This window comes from Spinacia oleracea, chromosome 2, assembly GCF_020520425.1.
Source record: "Spinacia oleracea cultivar Varoflay chromosome 2, BTI_SOV_V1, whole genome shotgun sequence".
Lineage (NCBI taxonomy): Eukaryota > Viridiplantae > Streptophyta > Magnoliopsida > Caryophyllales > Amaranthaceae > Spinacia > Spinacia oleracea.
In genome coordinates, this window is record NC_079488.1 from 21174608 (window position 1) to 21191760 (window position 17153).

A 17153-nucleotide genomic window follows, 5' to 3' on the forward strand; every position below is an offset into this window, starting at 1 on the left:
GATTGGCTTTACTTCTTGGCCGAATAAGAGACCAAAAGCTGATGAATCAAGGCATTCAGGGGTAGCCTTGTTTTGTATTGTAGGGGCATTCTCGAGGAAGTGACAGTCTTGAAAGATCTCGAATCCAGGGTAGAGGACCCCTTTTGTAGTATAATAGAAAGGCTCTGGAAAGTCAAAGTACATGTCATCCTCTCCTTCTTTTATGAACTGCCCGTTGAGTGTACGCTGATGGGGAGGTACTTTGAATTGATCATTACCAGCTCGACGGGCCCTTAGCTTAGCCTCTTGTTTCTTGTTGTCGTACTTAGTCGGTTTGTATCCCATACCACAACAGTTAGTCTATCCATGAGTCTTGAAAGGAGACTTGGTAGGCGGTGGCATAGTAGTGCCCAAGAAGCGCCCACGCTCAATCATTATGTGCGTTGCCATGGGATTCATTTTTGACTCGATGGCTCCTACTTCGGCACTGAACCCCCAAAGGTCTTCATCATTGTCATCATGTTCTATTAGTATCAAAGACTTGTCAGCTATCTTGGTTCTTGGATGGGATGCATTTAGAGTAATGATATTTCCTTGGACCTCCATCCGGACTTTCTGGTGGAGTGAGGATGGCACAGCTTTGAGGTCGTGGATCCAAGGTCTCCCCAAAAGGAGATTGAAACTTGCTTTGATGTTGAGCACTTGAAAGCTCACCTTGCGTTCAATTGGGCCTATTCAATTCGGAGTAGAAGGGTGAGAGTTCCCATTGCTTCCCGACAAGTGTTGTCATAGGCACGAACAACTTGGGAGGAGCTAGAAAAGTCAATAGGGGTGAAGCCCAAATTTTCAGTAGTGCGGAGAGGACACACATTGATGGCTGATGTAACACCCTAATAATTCCTTGCTTTTTATAAAACATTTTCCGACTTAAAACACAGGAATTACCAAGATATTACGCCACCGTGATAACGGCTAAGGCTATTTACCAGAATTACGCAGCGGAATTAACTAACTTTCAAACACATTAAATAAATAGTTAATGGTTATTAAAAACAAGTTGGAACCACTGAGGCCCAATCCTAAACAAACCGTTTAAAAATCCACTAACTGAAGATAGTAGTAGTCATGACTTTAAAATAAAATAAAGAGTTTATAAATCACGGAAGAATAAAACTCTCAACTCGAATCCCATGATAACTTCTCCCGCAAGTTATCTCTACGAACCTGCTTTATTGAAAATCTACTCCCCAACAACGCAATTGGAATTGATGGATCATCCATAGGGTCATTAAGGCGAAGGCCATGACCAAAAGACATGAAGCACGAAGTCAGCGAAAGATGAGTACGGACAAGCTAGAATAACATTCTATCCTAACATGCTTCACTCGACAGTATTAAATAATCAACATGAAAAAGCCATGTAATAAACAATTTAAACATGGAGACAATACTCGACACATAACACGACTCTTGAGTCACAGTTTAATAAAAAGATAGCTTCGAACGGGTAAACTAAAGTATCCTCAAAAGGAAAGAAAGGGTGATGGGAGCCCACCATGCACCACATAATAATAAGTCGGACTCCTACCGACAGTCGGATCCTACCGACGGAATTCCAATGCACAACGGCCTAAAAAGAAAGAATGAAACAACGTCTTGTATCATTCCAGGAGTACAAGTTTTCCGGCAAGTCTCCCCCCATTGTTCATACTCAAGGTATATACGTTCCAAGAGTTTTGAAGCTCCTTTGGGGTTACACTTTACGTTAATTAATATATTATGTTCAAGGCGACTCAAGACACTGTTAGGTTATGATTCATATGACAAAACATAAATCATGCGGAAAAACCATAAAGCCAGGGAAGCATATTATTTACACATAATCATTTAGCATAGTTTAGATGCATACACTTTGTTGCGTGCCCTCCCTAGCTGCGCCCAAAACGAACAAGAACAAGTCTTTAGGACTCCAAGTGTCGTCCCTCCGTAGATAGTCCACAGCACGTCCGGATCCGCCTTAAGCTTGATCAACTAGAATCGCCCTTAAGGTACTTGGAATTTTCGGCTAGTTGTAGGCAATTGTGTGACTGAATTTTGCTCTCAAAATCACCTTGAATCCTTGAATACTCGATATAAATTATGAGCCCTTAACACATATTTATAGACCATGGAATAAGTAATCGAATCCTACTAGGATACGAATTAATTAAATTAGAATCCTAGTAGAATTCTTTATTTAATTAATTTATCTTTTAGGATTAGGAATTTAATCATTAAACAAATCCTATACTTTTTAGGTTTCGTATGTGAGCACAAACTCTACACGAGCATGACCCGCAAGCGTGCAGGCCATGCCCGCGCACAGCCCACACGGCCGCTCGGCCCACGCGAGCTACAAGCCCACGCGAGCTGCAGCCCACTGCGCGCGCTGCGCGCGCTGCCACGGCCTGCTGGGCCTGGCGTGGCCTTGGCTGTTCGTGTGGCGCGCATGACTTGCTGGGCGATGGCCCGGCTTCGTGCTGGGCCTTCGTCTGGCAGGCCTCGTCAGATGCTAATTCGTACGATACGCTTCCGATTAATTTCCCGATTCCGGAATTTATTTCCGATACGAACAATATTTAATATTTTCGAATCCGGAATTAATTTTTGTTTCGAACAAATATTTAATATTTCCGTTTCCGGAATTATTTTTCCGATTCCGATAATATTTCCGTTTCCGGCAATATTTCCGATTCCGGCAATTTTTCCATTTCCGATAATATTTTCCGATACGTACCATGTTTCCGTTTCCGGCAACATCTACGACTTGGATAATATTTATATTTCCGATACGATCCATATTTCCGTTTCCGGCAATATCATCGTTTCCGGAGTATTCATTTCTTGCCTGTGACGATCTCAGCTCCCACTGAAACCAAGATCCGTCGATTCCGAATATCCATAGATGGAGTATTTAATGCCATTAAATATTTGATCCGTTTACGTACTATTTGTGTGACCCTACGGGTTCAGTCAAGAGTAAGATGTGGATTAATATAATTAATTCCACTTGAACTGAAGCGGCCTCTAGTCAGGCATTCAGCTCACTTGATCTCACTGAATTATTAACTTGTTAATTAATACTGAACCGCATTTATTAGACTTAATATTATATGCATACTTGGACCACGGGCACTATTTCCTTCAGTCTCCCACTTGTCCTTAGGGACAAGTGTGCATTACCTAATTCCTTTGTCGCTCGATGCTTGCTCTTGAACATAAGGTAAGAGTTGTCATCCTTATTATGTCCAGAGGTGTCTCTCGGTTTCAGAGTTCAACTGATCAAATAAACAGATAATCATACCCTATGATTCATCCGAGCACGACCATGCATTTTACAGTTTCTAGCTCTCCGAGTGGCCTTGTACAACTTTTAAGCATCTCATCCCGATTTATGGGAGGACAATCCCAATCTTGCGATCTTGAGATTAGACTTCGTTTGATAGGTGATTACCTGAGCGTTGCCTTTATAGCCTCCTTTTACGGTGCGACGGTTGGTCAACGTCAAAGTAACCAGTTCTCAAACAAGTAATCTCAAATCACTCCGGTATTGAGGATTTAGTGTCTAATAATTTTAATGAAATTTACTTATGACATATTTTCATCTCTTACAATAAAGTTTCATAGGTCTGTCCGATACTAGTCTTCCCAAAGTAAGTATCTATGCAAATGATTACGACATTGCCATGTCCACATAGTTCAAAAAACAGAACTACTAGTCATCTTGCATTCTAGTCGTCTAACGTTTTCTATGCTTCCATCTTTATAGAAAACTCCGACCAGGGACCATTTTCAACTTTTGACATTCAAGTTCACTTGATAGACATTTCTTAGTCACAGGACTGGTCCTGACAGTCTATCTTGAATATATCGTCAAATTGAAGGGACTCATCATTTAATACTAAACCAAGATTAAATGGAATATGAAAATGCATTTCATATATGATAAATGTTCAACCCCAATGTTTTACAACCATGGGCCTCAAACCCATCTTTAAAACAGTTCATGGAATTCAAAGCTATGCTTGATTTCCAGTGCTAGAATGTGAGTGTTGCTTCTCACTTGTTGCATAGGTTTAGTTATCATGCTTTGCCAATCTTAATACCCTTTTCATCGAATGTCTTTTCGAGATAGGATGATAAGATCTTTTGAGTGTGTTTAGTTTGTGATCTATTCTTTCTAGCTACAAGGTTGGTTCTACGCATTTTGCAATGATGAACCATCAAGTCAGCAGACATGTGATCTACCCAAGTTCAGTGAAGAACTCTTTAACTTAAACAACCCTGTTTCATTGCTTCTTAGGCAATAATTACTTTTACTTCAACTGTATAGGTTGCTAGTGATGCTTTATTTGGTTTTGCTTATCCAAGCAGTTCACAGATATGTGGAAGACTTTCCAGCTGTATCTTAGAACATAGAAATTAATATTTAATTTCCCAGGCAACAACTCATGGTCTCCAATCCATGTTTCCATTTCAAAACACAATGCTCTATTGCTCGTCCTTGTCAATGGTTAACTTCAAAGGGATCTTTCTTGATCCTTTGCCAGTGTTTATGCGTGTAGCATCAATATTTAGCATATCTTTATTTCCTTGAATCAAGAACTAATCCTATGTACCTTTTCAAGTACCATAAGTTTTTCTTGATCTCAATCTAGTTGATCTTTACTTAGATCAATAGAGATTGGTATATGTTCGTCATGCCTAAAGTCATACGATACGTTTTTGGCGATCCTCATATTATATTATATACATGATAAATTCTTTTGCAGAATAATTCCCAATTGAATTCTATTCATGTAACTTTAGCTCATTCAGTTTCAATAGATACTGAATTCAACTAAATTCTTTGACATATAATATAGGTGAAGAATCTCATTAGATTCTTTGATGTTTAACTTAGTAAATGCTTATACATAGTTCAAACATTCATTACTTAGATTTATTCATATGGATCGAATATCTCCAATGGAGTCTTTCGTGTTTGATTTAGTAAATGCCATTACTTAATCCAAAACAATATCATAAGGTCTTTGTAAATAGATCTTAATACCCAGAATGTACTAAGTTTTTCCTTGGTCCATCATTGATGAATAATTTCAAACCTAACTTATTAGCACTTGAATGTTATTTCACAATAGAGAGATATGTGTTTGATACACATATGACCAATTAAGTTTTATGTACTCCCACTAAACTTCTTATATATCTATAAGAATTATGTACATTTTATGAAACTAAAATACTTATTAGCTTCAATAAAATATAATTCTAATTCCCAATTGCTTGCTTAAATTCTGTACTTAATTTCATAAGCTAGCTTTTCTTTTTCAAGCATTTATTTGGATCCACAAATCCTATGACATGCCATGTACATAGTTTTCTTCCAACATTTGATTGAGGAATACATTTTGTCATCCAATTGCCATATGTACCAATATGCAATCATTGCTTGAATTATAGACTTGAGCATTACGATTATGCATGAGGTTTCAACACAATCCATGCCATGAATTTGCCTGTAACCTTTAGCAACTAATCTAGCTTTGTGTGTGAACACAATTTCATGTTTGATGGTTTTTATCCTTAAAACCAATTTGCAACCAATAGGTGTGAAACTATTCTTGCAAATTAACAAAATTTCAATTTTGTCATCAGAACATTGAGTATGTTTTATGGCCTCTAACCATTTAAAACATTAGAGTCTATATATGGCCTCTAACAATTTTAGGGAATCTAGGTTTCGTCATTGCTTTCTTACAAGTCACAAACTCATTAATCTACATGATAATATTTTGACTGCAAGTTGTAGGTTTCTTTACTATCTAATAGAAGAATCGCATAGCTTCAGTGACCTGAACTCCATGTTTCTTCACTATCTAATAGAAGAATCTCATAGTTTCAGTGACTTGAATTCTATGCCTACTTGGGTATAGAACATCAAACAACAGAATATCAATAGCCACTTGAAAGTCCTTTGAATATTCTGTTCTCCTTGAAGCACTTGTAAAGTCTTCTAAGAGATGTCTATTCTTAAAGCCACTTCTAAAGTCCTTAAAGAATAAGCTCGGATTTTCTGAAGCACTTCGAAAAGCCTCCGGAATGTCCGTTTATGTTTGTTGTTCGCCTCGAGGAATTTCGAGGTCTATTTTCTCCCACTTGTCATTTTGGAAACTGTGAGGGGGTCGAAAAAGCACGAGGCTAATGCGTGACCTCGTCCCTCGTGGGTGTGACGATTCTTTTTATTCAATCAAGTGTAATTGGATTTCCTGTGAGTATACACCCAATTGACTAGTAATATAGGAGTCGCCATTCAGTTTTTAACGACAATGAGAAAAACTGACAAAACCCGGTTATCGTGACATAAAGGGAGTGCAATTATGTTTGACCACGATGGCCGTAGGTTCCCTTGTGATCCCTGGTGTGGGGATCTCTCAATATACACCCGCAAGGTAGAGATTGAGGGTTCGGGGGACTGTAACTACCGAGAGGAGTACTTCGCTCGTCGATAACTCCAAAGGCAGGATATCCTTACTAGCTCAGCATAAATAATTGAAGGGACATGCGTTAACTATTAAACTAATCTGAGTTGATTTTAGCAATATGCAACATATAATACTAATTCGATCGTGATTATCTGATTTAAATAGCATTAAGGGACCTAGCATGATAATCCGATTTCCCAAAAATATTATATTTGTTAGGCGTGATAGAACAATCAGATTAGGTTAGTTTAACAGTTCATAAAAAGGGCGAGGAAAGCAGTTAAATCATCGAAAAGGGACACATTACGACGCACCCTTGAGAGGTGCGTCACGGTTCTCAGAAAACTAACCACTTTGACTTTGCTATTTCTCCTTTTTATTTAACGAATCTCAATTATGGGATAGGATACATTCTGTTCGATTTATGGATCGATTGCGACAGAACGCGTGAACAATTTCGCAGCGAGAGGCTTAGGCTAAGGGTTGGAGTCAATACTCAGAATATAATTGTGTGTTGTTGTTCTTTTCACGTCAAATTTAGGGGCCTATTTATAGGGAAGAGTTCGTGGAAAGATAGAATTGCAGAGTTCTAATCCACAAAAAATTAGGAAAAAACACGTACCCAGTTATTTTCAGCGCCCAGGCCTGGGCGCCGAAGATTTCGGCGCCCAGAGCCAGGCGTTGAAAATTGGGTCTGGGCTGTTTTCTTTAGTCAGATTCGGATTCCTGATATCCGTAGAGTTTGAGATTAATTCGAGTCTTTTAGCGCGTATCAATTTTATGACGGAATGCGTCTGGGCCCGTTACGAACTCTAGGCTCGTTAGGATTTTAATTAATACGTAACTCTTATTTCTGGGCCCGTTACGAACTCTAGGCTCGTTAGGATTCTCGCAGTTTTCTATCTCATTTAGGATTTATGTTGGAATGCAACACCTAATTCTGACAGGTTTCTATCTTTTATGATTTGCCACTTTTAGAAGCTACCTTTTACGGCAGTTACTATTTTTAGCAGGTTTCCATAAATAACAGGTTTCGGGTGAAATGAAATGGGGAATCGAGATTCGTTTATTTTATAGGAGATGCGTTGTCAAGTGGAGATTTATGCTTTCATCATCGAACCTTTCCCTTGCGGGAATGGGGACAAAAGTAGGTGTCTACAGAAACGAATCTCCAAAAGGACATTATTTCGAGCAAACAAACATTATGTTCTCAAAAATTCGTGGTAGAAACAATACCCTTGTGTCTCATTTGAATAAATCACAATGAAACATATATCTATACTTAATTCAATTCACATAGAATCTCTAACATAATCTACCCCTTTGGCAGAATATATATTGCTCACTGGCAATATTTGACTGGCTCAATAATTATGCTAGACATCCTGTACTATAGCATAACAATAATAACAACTTGCATGTGCAATACTCATACATGCAAACCAATTGAACAACATGCTTGACATAATTGAACGATTATAAAATTCCATAACATGATCGTTTAATAGAATCCATAAAGCATAATTCAATTCATAACATGCTCATTGACATAGATTCAACAATAGTAATAACATGCTCGTTCTCAACAATAAACATGAATTTATAATAACATATTCATTCCCAATCATCAAACATGAATTCATAACAACATATAAGTTCACATGATTCGCATTCAATACACTTCATAAAGTCCTCAAGGGACGGGTGGTCAACCTAGTCTTGTACGTACCTGGAATACCTAAGTACGGGGGCCACTGTGCGAATCACGACTCACTAGATATCAACTCCTATAAACAAAATAAGAGAACTAAATTATTATCCATGTTTACTAAATTTCCAGCAACTATTCAAGATTCTAAAACTCTTAGTTTAATTAGAAATCAATCGGTAATCGTTAATTTAATAGTCTCAAATAGAAAACTCAAGTCCTAGCATAAAAATATTGACTTTTTAGCTTTAAAACCATTAAAAACCAACTTTTTAAAGCTTATAAACAATCTGAAAATATAAGTTGATTCCCATATTTTAAATTGTCATTAAATTATGTGAATCAATCTCTTAATTAATTTAAAACCAAATCCCTAACAATAGTTTATTCCAAAATACGTTTTGACTTCAAAATTCAACACTTTATAAACTTATAAAATCTGAAAATTATAAATTCAATCATCAAAACCAAACTCTTTAATTAAAACACAATACTAACCCAATACGGTGTTCATAACCGTTTTAATTAATTTAAACAACCCAAATATTTAAACTAATCACAACAATTAAATCAATTTAAAACCGAAAATTAATATTTTTGAAAATAAATTTTTGATTCAACAATTGATCAACACACACACACAATGATTAATTAATCGTGTGTGTGTGTGCCGACTAACACACACGACAAGCACAACAATAGCAGCAGCGGCGCAACGCACCGCAGCAACGGGCGCGCGCGCAAAGGGGCAGGGCATGCAAGCTGGGCGCTGGGAACAGGCAAGGCACAACGCGCGCACACATCTCTGCTGTTGTGATGCGACGCGATGCGAGGTGAGGGACGAGTGGGAAGCGCGGCAAGGCACGTTCGCACAGCACGCAGGCACGTAGTGCTACGCTGCGGCTGCGGGAAGGCGAGAGAGAGAGAGATGGGCGAGGGCTGCCTTGCGCCGCAAGCAAGGGCGCACGAAGAGAGGGGTGTGTGGGTGTGGAGTGTGCCGCAAGGAGAGGAGAGAGAGAGATTTCTGAATTTTTGGTTGTGAGGGTTTGACATGAGGTCTATTTATAGGTTTTCTCTCCCTTGTGGGCTAGGTTAAGGTAGTTTTGAGTTGGGCTTATTACCGGGCTCATTTAAGTTTACTCCTTGCAAGCTTTGTTGGGTTTGGTCAAGACAAAACAACCGGGCTTTAAGTATATTAAATTCGTTTTCGAAATACGACCCAACAATTCCCGATTAAATAAATTCGTTCAATCTATTTAATAAAATTCGGTTTTCGTAATTAATTAATAATTAAATTAATTAAAATAAAAAGCATTTAATTCTCATTAAATGAAATTAATTTATAAAAATACGACGAAATTCTTTATAAATAAAATATAATTATAGAAAAATACGAGGTATTACAGTCTACCCTCCTTAAAAGAAGTTTCGTCCCGAAACTTGGGCACGGAAATCACAATTTTAAAACTAGACTTGAGACTATTTTGAGACTTTAGTGTGTTTTCTTTGCAAAAAATTTTAGTTGTTGTACTCTTTAAGTAATTCAACATGACAATAAACAGTGAAACTTCACTGGAAACAACGATTCAAGCATATCTTAAAGGATAAATTGGGTAAATAAGGTAAAAAGCGCGAAATTCTACCGCACTCTACCCCCTTTAAAGAAAACGAGTTACGGCCCCATAACTCAAATAACCTCGGGAAAAAGCTCGGGATTTTTCTTTCTCATTTCCTCCTCCGCTTCCCAAGTAGCTTCCTCAGACTCTTGGTTAGACCACAACACTTTAACGATCTTAACATCCTTAGTTTGTGTAACGTACTACGCACTTTGCTATCGAGTATTTTGACAGGTCTTTCCTCAAATGTCAAACCTTGGTCTAACTCTATGGTCTCCGGTTACAGTACATGAGACTTATCCGGGACATACTTTCTCAACTGAGATACATGAAACACATTATGCACTATGTGCAAGTCCATGGGCAAGGCTAATCTATATGCTACCTTCCCTATCCGTTCTAGGATCTCATATGGGCCTATATGAAGGAAATAATGCCCTTGATCCAAGTATGCATTTAATGTTAAGTCTAATAAATGCGGTTCAGTATTAATTAACAAGTTAATGATTCAGTGAGATCAAGTGAGCTGAATGCCTAAGTAGAGGCCGCTTCAGTTCAAGTGGAATTAATTATATTAATCCACCGCTTACTCTTGACTGAACCCATAGGGTCACACGAATAGTACGTAAACGGATCAAGTATTTAATGGCATTAAATACTCCATCTATGGATATTCAGAATCGACGGATCTTGGTTTCAGTGGGAGCTGAGATAGGCATAAGCAAGAAATGAATACTCCGGAAACGATGATATTGCCGGAAACGGAAATATGGATCGTATCGAAAATATAAATATTATCCAAGTCGTAGATGTTGCCGGAAACGGAAACATGGTACGTATCGGAAAATATTATTGGAAATGGAAATATTGCCGGAATCAGAAATATTGCCGGAAACGAAATATTGTCAGAATCGGAAATATTATCGAAATCGGAAAATAATTCCGGAAACGGAAATATTAATTATTTGTTCGAAACGGAAATTAATTCCGGAATCGGAAATATTAAATACTATTCGTATCGGAAATGAATTCCGGAATCGAGAATTTAATCGGAAGCGTATCGTACGAATTAGCATCAGACGAGGCCTGCCAAACGAAGGCCCAACATGAAGCCGGGCCATCGCCCAGCAAGAAAACACGCAACAAACAAACGCCAAGCTCGACCAGGCCCAGCGCAAGGCCAGGCCCAGCCAAGCCTTGGCGCGCGCGCATAATGCGCTGCGGGGCTGTGCGCCGTACGTGGGCCGCGAGGCTTGCTCATGGGCGGGCGGCTCGTGCGTGCGTGAGTGTTTGTGAATCCTAAAGCTATCGGGATTCTACATATGATTAAATCCTAATCCTAAAAGATAAATTAATTGATTTAGAGTTCTACTAGGATTCTAAGTTAATTTATTCGTATCCTAGTAGGATTACAAGACCTTTTCCATAACTCTATAAATAGGTGCCTAGGGTCACAATTTAGAGATCATATTGAAGTATTCAAAGGTAAGATTTTCAAGAAAAATCAGTCACTCTCTTGCCCCATAATAGCCGAATTTCATACTACCTTAAGGGCGATTCTAGTTGGTCAAGCTTAAGGCGGATCCGGACGTGCTGTGGACTATCTACGGAGGGACGACACTTGGAGTCCTAAAGACTTGTTCTTGTTCGGTTCGGGCGCAGCTAGGGAGGGCACGCTACAAAGTGTATACATCTGAATTATGCTAAATGATTATGTGTTAATAATATGTTTCCTGGCTTTATGGTTTTTCCGCATGATTTATGTTTATTCATATGTATCATAACCTAACAGTGGTATCACGAGCCTCTTATTTTTTTCATAATCTAAATTGCATGAACATGGTTAAATTTCACAAATTTGCAAGGAATTAAAGGGGTGATTAGTTTTCGTAATTAATTGCAAATTGCGTTTATTTAATTATATGTACGCAGTTTTTCGGCAGAATATTCGTTACTCAACCAAATCGAGTGATTTTTGTGTCAATTTCGCTTGTAAAAGGCATTCCAGAATACCCAAAATCGAAGCATAACTATGACTTTTCGGAGGTTTAAGTTTTTCGAACGCAAAAGTTTGTAAATTTAAGATGTTAAATTGAATATTTGCGATTCTTGTTAATAAATCTTGATTTTTTGATTGACCTACAGTGTATGTTTAACAATTATGAATGCCTAGACTTGTTAATTATACAACTTAATTTGTAATGATTATTAATTTGTTGAAATTCGAATAATTTAGAATTGATTTGTTTTTCATAATTAATTAATAATTTAATTAGGTATTCATGATTAAAATCCACCATAAAAGTCGTTAATTTATGTTCAATTTTAAATTTTTATGACCTAGATTTGAATCTATGTTAATCGAAAATTAATTAATTAATAAATTTTTGATTTTTCGCCCTCAAATTATGAAATTAATATGATTTATTAATTTGTCGTTAATTTTAAATTAAAAATTTTACATTTTTATGAAAACGCTCATAAATGTTGCACGCACAAAGCAAAGGAAGCAACGTGTTACCCTTAAGGGGTGTTGTATAGTGCGGGCATGCGACGACGAGCAAGGGAGCTCGTCGCCCATGCGGTACGAATACAACGAGCAACAAGCAAGAGGCGCGCGCGCGAAGCATGGCAGCTGGGCGTGTGCGACTCAATGGGCGATGGGCGGAGGGCGTGGCGTGTGCCAGGCGAGCAGTCGCGTGTGGACAGCAAGCGAGCTGCGCCACAGCGCGCGCTGCCTCGCCCAACGAGCAAAGCAGTAGCGTCGTGCTGTGCGGGCTGCGCGCAGCGTGGCCTGGCATGGCTGCGATGCGTGTGGCCTGCTCGTGCGCGCCTAGCGATCAGTCGGTGGGGCGCAGCTGCCTCATGACTCGATGGGCTTAGGTGCAAGCCCAAGTGCCTCGTCGTGTTACGATTGACGTGTTTTAAATTTAATTTAAAGATTTTCAGTTCGGAAATAATTTTAATTAATTTTAAAATTAATAATTTAAATTGTTTTCTCGGATTTTCATTTTGAATATTATAATTATTATAAATTTTATTTATACTAATTATTTTACTAAAATTAAACCTTGAATTAATTTAAATTCATTTAATTCAACTGAAAAATAAATTAAATAAAATGGATTAAATTATAAATTTATATGAGCTTTAAATTTTAATTAAATTTGTATGTTTCCGTTTAGACTAGAAATACAATTTTATGTTTAAAATTAGTAAAGCATATGAATTTTTTGGTTTAAGTGGGAGCAATTTTAGTCATAAACTCTTGATTAGGTCTACAAATCCTTTAAGGTTAAACAACTTGATTAGAATTAATAAGGACTGAATAATTGGTAGATTATTGGTGCCCTTGATTAATTGCTGCAAATATTTATGTGATGCATACAATGTGTTTTACTAACCAGCTATGTGGGCCATTCATGATAATGAATGGGTGAATGGTATATATTGTATATGTACTGTTTTGCAGGTTATGAAGTGACTAATATGGCCCAAATAGGATAGAAAATATGGTCTGCGTACTAATTTGAATGTAATTGGTCCAATGCACCAAATTTGTTTTTCAATTCAAATATGGTATGCGTACCATCAAATAGTTGTAATTAGTTTAATTATAGCTTATCCTATTTGAAGAAAATAGCGCCTCCCATGGTGAAATTCAAGATGGAGTTTCCAATCCATTTTCAAGACGAACTTTGAAGTTGAAGCTTCAAGATGAAGTCGGGCCATACTAGATCACATTTATCTTATGCATGTTTTAAGTTATTTATTGCTTTAAATATGTCTTAATTATGCATAAGATTATGGCTTGATTATGTTGCATGATTAAAGATTTTAGTTCACTTAAAATCTAACCAACATAGTAAGAGCCTTAAGTTCCAAACTTTAAAAATTGAGTTAAAAGGTACCATGCCAAAATAACACTTACTTGGATAAACCTTTACATCAATCTAGTAATAGATTACGCTCAGCGAGGTGTTACTTATTGATCCTAAAGGGGTAAGGTACACAAATAATTGTGAGTACATGTTAGTTTTGGTGAAACTTAACGATATAAGTAAGGAGTCCTTTTATGTCGTGGAAAAATCGATAGCAAAAGGCTATTAGCAAAAGGCTTTTTGCTTACCTAAAAGATTTTTGAATTGAGTCTAAATACATAATGTGCTTAATTCTTCAATGGGTTTTAGGATCTTGGAATCATTTTATTCACACCTGCCGGAACACATAACTTGAATAAAATGCTTAATAAACATTAAATTATGCATGTTTGCTAGAATTTAAGTTTATTGAGAGAAACTGTGAATGATTATTTATTTGTTTATTCTTTTTCAATTGTAGTTTTTATTATGGCAAACAACAATTCATTCAACATTCGATCAATTCACGAAAAGGAGAAGTTGAACGGGAAAAACTTCCTTGACTGGCAAAGGAACTTGCAAATAGTTCTTATGCAGGAAGAAAAGGAGTATGTCCTGGAAGAGGCGATGCCCGAAGCCGCGGGCGACGGGGTCACTCAGGCAGCCCTCAATCGTTGGATTGATGCCAACAAGGATGTAAAATGTCTAATGCTTGCAACCATGAGTGCAGATCTACAGAAAACGTTCATCAACTCAGATGCTTTCACGATCATCAGTGAGTTAAAGAACATGTTCCAAGATCAGGCTCGGGTCGAAAGATTCGAGACTCATAGGCAAATTCTTGAGACCAAGCTTAAGAAAGGCGATCCCGTAAGTCCACATGTTCTCAAAATGATTGGACTCATTGAGAATATGAGTCGGCTGGATCAGCAATTCTCTCAGGAAATGGCTGTAGACACCATCCTCCATTCTCTTCATAACGGGAATGATCAGTTCAAACTGAACTACAGTATGAATAGTCTGGACAAAACGCTCACTGAGCTTCACGGTATGCTGAAGACCCCTGAAAAGACGCTCAAAAGTGATAAGCAAGATGTGCTTATGGTGCGTGGGGGCAAGTTCAAGAAATCTTGAAAGAAGAGGAATGCTAAGAAAGGTGGCAACAAGGCCAGCCCAACTAAGCAAACTGGCGCCAAGTCTGAAAAGAGGAAGGTCAGTCAACCCACTTCTGAATCCGAATGCTTCTATTGCAAGAAGAAGGGGCATTGGAAGAGAGATTGCTTGAAGCTAAAGGAATATCAGAAGAACGGAACAGTCGTTCCATCTTCAGGTATTTTCGTTATAGAATGTATACTTGCTAATTCAACTTCTTGGGTATTAGATACAGGTTGTGGCTCACACTTATGTTATCCACAGGGACTAAGAAGAAATAGAAGGTTAAGCAAGGGTGAAGTCGACCTACGAGTGGGAAATGGAGCACGGATTGCTGCATTAGCTGTAGGAACTTATTATTTGTCGTTGCCCTCTGGGCTAGTATTGGAACTGGAAGAGTGTTTCCATGTTCCAAGTCTTACTAAAAACATCATTTCTGTTTCTTGCTTAGATGCTAAGGGATTTTCTTTTTTAATAAAAGACAATAGTTGTTCGTTTTATTTTAAAGAGATGTTTTATGGATCTGCTAAATTAGTCAATGGAATTTATTTATTAGATCACGACAAACAAGTTTATAACATAAATACCAAAAAGGCCAAAAAGGATGATTCATATCTCACCTATCTGTGGCATTGTCGATTAGGCCATATTAACTTGAAACGCATGGAAAGACTTCAAAAGGAAGGCATTCTAGAACCATTTGACTTAGAGGAATATGGTAAGTGCGAATCATGTTTACTTGGCAAAATGACAAAGCAACCTTTCTCTAAAGTTGGAGAAAGAGCAACTGAACTTTTTGGGTTTAATCCATACAGATGTATGTGGACCAATGAGTACAAATGCTAGGGGTGGTTTCAGCTACTTTATCACTTTCACTGATGACTTCAGTAGATATGGTTATGTCTACCTAATGAAGCATAAGTCTGAATCCTTTGACAAGTTCAAGGAATTTCAGAGTGAAGTAGAGAATCAATTAGGCAAGAAGATTAAGGTACTGCGGTCTGATAGAGGCGGTGAATATCTGAGCTATGAATTTGATGACCATCTGAAAGAATGTGGAATTCTATCAGAATTGACTCCTCCTGGAACACCACAATGGAACGGTGTGTCGGAACGGAGGAACAGAACCTTGCTAGACATGGTTAGATCAATGATGGGTCAGGCCGAAATTCTAATAGAATTTTGGGGACATGCACTAAATACAACTGCACTCACTATAAATAGAGCTCCGTCTAAAGCTGTTGAAAAGACTCCATATGAGTTATGGTTTGGAAAGCCTCCAAATGCGTCTTTTCTTAAGATTTGGGGATGTGAAGTATACGTCAAACGATTAATTTCAGACAAACTTCATCCAAAATCTGACAAATGTATCCTTGTGGGCTATCCAAAGGAAACAAAGGGGTATTACTTCTACAATACATCTGAGAACAAGGTGTTTGTTGCTCGAGATGGTATTTTTTTGGAAAAGAATCACATTTCCAAAATGACAAGTGGGAGAAAAGTAGACCTCGAAGAAATTCGAGCCGAACAACAAACTCTAGAGAATGTTCAAGATGACATTCAGGATGAAACTCAGAGATCTTTAGAAGTATCTGGTGAGAATCATGGTCAATCTAGAAATGTAACCCCGCGTAGATCGCAAAGATATAGATCTCAACCAGAAAGGTACTTAGGTATTTTGACGAACGAGAGCTATGACGTTCTATTACTTGAAAGTGATGAACCTGCGACTTACAAACAAGCTCTGACGAGCCCTAGATCCAAGCAATGGCAAGAAGCCATGCAATCTGAATTAGACTCCATGTCTGAAAACCAAGTATGGCATTTGGTCGATTTTCCAGATGGCTACTGTTAGGTTATGATACATATGATAAAACATAAATCATGCGGAAAAACCATAAAGCCAGGAAACATATTATTTACACACAATCATTTAGCATAGTTTAGATGCATACACTTTGTTGCGTTCCCTACCTAGCTGCGCCCGAACCGAACAAGAACAAGTCTTTAGGACTCCAAGTGTCGTCCCTCCGTAGATAGTCCACAGCACGTCCGGATCCGCCTTAAGCTTGACCAACTAGAATCGCCCTTAAGGTTGCTTAGAAATTTCGGCTATTTAGGTGCAAGTGTATGGCTGATTTTTCATCAAAATCTTACCTTTAGAATACTTCAATTGTATCTATAAATTATGACCCTAGGCACCTATTTATAGAGATATGGAAAATTAATTATAATCCTACTAGGATGTGGATTTATTAATTAGAATCCTATTTGAACTCTAAATAATAAATTTAATCTATTAGGATTAGGATTT